We start from the raw sequence: 6,000 nt of genomic DNA on the forward strand, positions 1-6,000 counted from the left end.
CACATCATGGCATTAACTACAATAATATTTCATTTCTAATGGTAATAATATTATGAAACCACCTCTAGTTTTGTAGTTTTTAATACCCAATACACAGCTGTACCCAGAAAATTACACACCACAGAATCGAACCTGTAAATTATTTTTAGTAAGTTAAGTTTTTAATAACCAATTTAATTTGAGCTCTAAATATGTCAGCATTCTTGCAGATCATGGCCTTCGTGTAATATTGTTTACTCTAGTATGTGTTTTGTTTTATTCTGAAATGCAACACGGCCGACTTGATGCTCGCTTCGCTTCTCCTTTACAAAAAAGCGAAGGGAATATCAAGTCAGCCGTAAATGCTATTAGCTAGTTCTCAAAACTGACGACAGATGGATTTTGGAAAATACGAAAATTATGTTTAAAAATTGACATTTCACTGAAAACTACTATTTTTCCGAAAAACTTTGAGTTCCAAGCTTCAAAATAAGGGGTCATTTATTAAAATCCGTCCAGCCGTTTTCCCGTAATTTCCATTACCAGTTCAAATTATATATATAGATAGTTTCTGTTGTATGTCTTCATTTTCTGAATTTGATATAATATTTCCTAAACAGTTAAATGATGACACTTGCTTTAAATATTATTTTATTATTTACCACAATTTTGATTCTCGTTATTACTTTTTCTTGAAAGGTCATTGATATTGTTTTGGATGTGTTTCTTCTCATTCCATAATCTACTGCAATTTCATTCATTTTTTAAATTGATCTTTGTAAATTATCTTCATTGTCTGATATTAACAATTTGTCTCGTCTGCATACTGTAAAGTATTAACTTCTAAATGTCTGTTTAGTTTTATTCCATAATTTCGTATCAAAGGGAACCATTTTTCTATTATGTAATTAATATATCACAGGCTAGTATACACAGTCACGAAGCTTGAGTTGTGAGGGTACTAGGAACAATAGATTGTGCCGGTACTATTTCGTATTGTCTGTGATGAGGCGATAGTAGCGATCCTAGTGGTTAGCAATTATCTAAAGATGCATATTCCCTACGTATTGAGCTTCGTGACTGTATATTATATTATCGCCGCGCTCTCATGGTTAACACGAGGCAGGTCTTTGGAATTTAATTGTATTATTGTTTTCAATTTCTTGTGTCGCCACTCCAATCACTCGTCTCAATTTCAATATTGCAGCCAATAAGCTGCTTCCATTATTAAATGACACCTACTTGTCTAATCCACGTGGACTAAAACCGAGGTTGCAATGTCTTGTGCTGAGGACGAACATTAAGGTATGTGATTAAAAATTATTATTAAAGGTTAAGAATGTCAACGTACTCGTATATGAAATAATAATAATAATAATAATAATAATAATAATAATAATAATAATAATAATAATAATAATAGCCATTTAACAATATAACAAACTAGTGCTTATTCTTATCGAGGAAGTAGACGTGACAACGTGACGCTTAGTGTGAAACCTACAGAGAAACAATCGGTCGGTAAAATTATGTTTTAAAAGCACACCACACGTTATTGTATGATGCCGACATGTTAACTATGAGGCCGCGGCGATAATACTAGACTGTGATATGTTAAACAGTATCGGTGCTAGAGGGCATCCTTGTCGAATTCCTTTATTTGTCATTATTGTTTGTGAAATTGAATTTTGTAACTTCATTTTAATTTAAACAGCCGACTGTTGGCCTTACCAGTCTAGCCAACTGAAATGTCCGGAAAATCGCCGAACAGTAGTTGAAAAGTCTTCAGATTCCTTATTGTCAATAGGCAAAGTAGGCCAATTATTTTTGTCGCTAGAAGATGTTGAAAAATTAGCTAAATCCCTATTTAAGCAATAGAAATAGTCGCCGGAAAAGTTTAAAATCACCAGATTTAGCGATTAATACTGGGCCTCACGTCCACATCCAACCAGTCAAGGGTTAGTACGATGATCCCCCCAGCTGTTGTAACTGGCTTGCGGAACAGGATTTCGCTACCTACTGCTCCCCAAATTCATCACGATGCTGGTTGGGTACCAGCTCCATACATTGAATGAAATTTCATGAGAAAATTTCTTCCTTCTGAAGACTCGAACCAGCGGTTATTCCATAACGCAGTCCCAGGCATGACGGCTTTGATTACGACGCTATTGCACGGGACAATAATAACATTGCATTTTTGCTATAAAACATGCCAAAATTAGGGTTGGGGGCCTGAATGAAGAGAGATAAGATATTTCACCTAGTGAATGAACAACAAAATCAGGAATAACTTTTGAATCAGTTTTCTCACGTCGTTTGGAACGATTGCAGAGTAGAGTTTTTATATCTTATTTTTAGTTGAAGTGGCCATTTGATTCCCAGGCGACATCAGAGCGATCGGAAGGTTTTTTAAGCTTGTTGTCACAACAATAAACTAATTAATCCTCTAAGCGTTTACATTCGGCATTCCTTACATTATTTTCATTATTGATTTGATTTTTGAAAATACCGCCGAGCGTTCCTTTGTCGTGCCGGTCCATCAGCATGTCGTCGCCAATCAGATTCTGCTATTCTTTAGTGGCAGCTGTTAAGTCCATGTGGAGTCATTTCCATGTTGCCAGAATGTGTCCTAGCTATTATTGGCGCTCTGCTTATCTTTCTTATATATAAAAGTGAATGTGGCTATATACTCGTATGTATGTACTCGATACAAATCTACACGCTTTGACTGATATTTGTCAAAATTTGCACATTTAACCTTCAGGCCTTTGCATAGTTTTTCAATGTCGCAAACGGGTTCTGAAATTCTAATGCAAACGGGTTTCGTTTAATCCTCTCGCGTTAGTCGCCCTACCGCAAACGTGCTCTCCCATTTCATAATACGATTTTGTGTTTTATTTGTGAATTATCGAGTATCATCTAGTATTTATTAATCAAAATAAAAAGTTATCAAGGTACGAGAAATTCAAAATACAATGTCAGGTGCGACAGTAATAACAAAAACTGACAATAATAGGCCTATTAATAATAATAATAATAATAATAATAATAATAATAATAATAATAATAATAATAATATAACAATGAGCTTTAAAATCGAATATGTTATATTAATAAATGATATAAATGCTTAAAAACAAACAAAAATCAATGTCAGCGAAAAATTTCCCCCTCTACATTTTTATCAATTCGAAAACTTGTGTTCCACAACCCCTAGTTCACTTGGTTTGTATTTAATACAATACATACATACTGGCTTTTAAGGAACCCGGAGGTTCATTGCCGCCCTCACATAAGCCCGCCATTGGTCCATATCCTGAGATAGATTAATCCATTCTCTATCATCATATCCCACCTCCGTCAAATCCATTTTAATATTATCTTCCCATCTACGTCTCGGCCTTCCTAAAGGTCTTTTTCCCTCCGGCCTCCCAACTAATACTCTATGGATTTCTGGATTCGCCCATACGTGCTACATGCCCTGCCCATCTCAAACGTCTGGATTTAATGTTCCTAATTATGTCAGGTGAAGAATACAATGCGTGCAGTTCTGTGTTGTGCAACTTTCTCCATTCTCCTGTAACTTCATCCCTCTTAGCCCCAAATATTTTCCTAAGCACCTTATTCTCAAACACCCTTAACCTATGTTCTTCTCTCAAAATGAGAGTCCAAGTTTCACAACCATACAGAACAACGGTAATATAACTGTTTTATAAATTCTAACTTTCAGATTTTTTGACAGCAGACTGGATGATGAAAGCTTCTCAACCGAATAATAACAAGCATTTCCCATATTTATTCTGTGTTTAATTATTTAATACAATACATACCATTAAAAAATGAACTGCTGCTTCTGTAGCCAATACATCGTTTATGAAAATGTCTTCTCACACGATGTCAGGACTTGGTTGGTGTGAGAGGCAGATTATACGGGAACAGTAATCCTTTCCACTGTAGCGCCTACTGTCTTCATTGAAACCGTACTACACACGCTCGACACCAGGGACTCGTGTATGCACCATACAGCCGAACGAGATACTGTAGGCTTACTACAGAAGGTCGGAGGCAGTAAGAGAAACCACTTTCCCCGATGTAACTCGGGAGCAATACTGACAAACATCTGTCTCTGCTTCTCTTTCACTTCCCCCACCATCTCTCTTTCTCTCCCCACTCTATCTCTATTCTTGAATCCTCCTTGTAAGTTTCATTGACGATTCGTCATGTGACATCACTTTATCAGAAACTTTCATTTTTTTTAATTCTTTGTGTTTTATTGCACAAAGATTAGAGAAGGAATTGCATTGCTACAAAACACAATAATAATAATAATAATAATAATAATAATAATAATAATAATAATAATAATAATAATAATAATAATAACAACAACAATCTTTATTAGCCAAAAAAATATATCCAAACTAGTGACTTGTGCAGCAAATGCTGCAAACGAAGTTCATTACAATTCAAATTAAATTTTTTCAAATTTATTGCCAATGAAGAATACCAGACATTTTGGAAGTTACTTGCTTCCATAATAAAGAAACATACTCCTCTGAATCGTTTTCTGTATGCTAAATACTTTTTATTGAACCTATACTATTACTATTACATCTTCAAGCAAGATTAATTCAGTCTCTACCATCATATTCCACCTCTCTCAAATCGATTTTAATATTATCCTCCCATCTACGTCTGCCTCCCTCAAGGTCTTTTCCCTTCAGGTCTTCCAACTAACACTCTATACCATTTCTAGATTAACCCATACGTGCTACATGCGCTGCCATCTCAAATGTCTGGATTTAATGTCCCTAATTATGTTAGGTGAAGAATACAATGCGTGTAGTTCTACATGGTGTAACTTTCTCCATTCCCCTATGACTTCATCCCTCTTAGCGCCAAATATTTTCCTAAGCATCTTATTTTCGAACACCCTTAATCTCTGTTCCTCTCTCAAAGTGAAAATCCAAGTTTCACAACCATAAAGAACAACCGGTAGCATAACTGTTTTATAAATTCTAACTTTCAGCTTTAAATATCTACACCACACCGCCATTAAATATATGGAAAAGATCCATACCACTTGATTAATAACTATTAAAATATTTCACTTTAATAACAATATTGTTATCTTACGTAAGTTTTGTATAGACTTGTATATAGCCGTCACTCAGTAAATATTATAGAAATGAAGATCTAACTTCAGATATTCTCTAGGCCTATTTATATAACCCCAAAAGGTTTCACTTTCATGTCATCAATAAAGCATTAATCTGTATAATTGGTGACAAATACATCATGTCATTCACTATAATAATATTTCATTTTTAATAGTAATAATGTCATCAAACATTCTTAAGTTTTGTAGTTTTTAATATCCAATAAACAGACAGTTCTACTCAGAAAACTACACACCAGAGAATCTTCTTTTTAGTAAATCCTGAAATTTTTAATAACCAATATTACAGAAACGTTCAGAAAAAGTTACACAAATGAAGATCGACATATTGGCATTATGTCAGCCATCTGAACTCTAAATATGTCAGCAATCCTGCAGGTCATAGCCTTCGTGTGATATTGTTTATTGTAGTGTGTTTGTGTTTTGTTTTATTATTTTCTGAAAGGGCCATTACCTATTTCTCAAAACTGACGACAGATGGATTTTGGAAAATAGGAAAATGATGTAGGAAAATTGACATTTCATTAAAAATTACTATTTTTCTGAAAAACTTTGGGTTCCAAACTTCAAAGCGAGGGGTCATTTATTAAAATCCGTTCAGCCGTTTTCCCGTAATTTCCATTACCAGTTCAAATTATACAATATAGATGTCACTGGCTTCATCATATAGAAAGCAACAACAATATAGCACAACAAATTATGTGACCAGTTGCAGGAAATGGGACACAAAGTAGGTTTTTCATGTATTTGTTTTTTTTGTGTGTTTCTAAAAAGATGATGAAATACTGAGCATTAAAAAAAAATCATGGTTCTAGGTGCTATAGTTTTTAATATATTATTTA

At 34.3% G+C, this 6,000-nt stretch overlaps 1 protein-coding gene across 1 annotated transcript in view; it reads right to left on the minus strand.

The window, feature by feature from the left end:
• The window catches only part of LOC138704497 (CD82 antigen-like), a 259,118-nt gene extending 255,034 nt beyond the window's left edge, over window positions 1-4,084 (minus strand). Inside the window, exon 1 of the mRNA XM_069832424.1 lies at window positions 3,810-4,084. The gene's annotated coding sequence lies outside the window, so the exon portion shown is untranslated. The remainder of the gene's footprint in view (window positions 1-3,809) is intronic.
• Between the last annotated feature and the right edge of the window lie 1,916 nt (window positions 4,085-6,000).

This window comes from Periplaneta americana, chromosome 8, assembly GCF_040183065.1.
Source record: "Periplaneta americana isolate PAMFEO1 chromosome 8, P.americana_PAMFEO1_priV1, whole genome shotgun sequence".
NCBI classification, from domain to species: Eukaryota; Metazoa; Arthropoda; class Insecta; order Blattodea; family Blattidae; genus Periplaneta; species Periplaneta americana.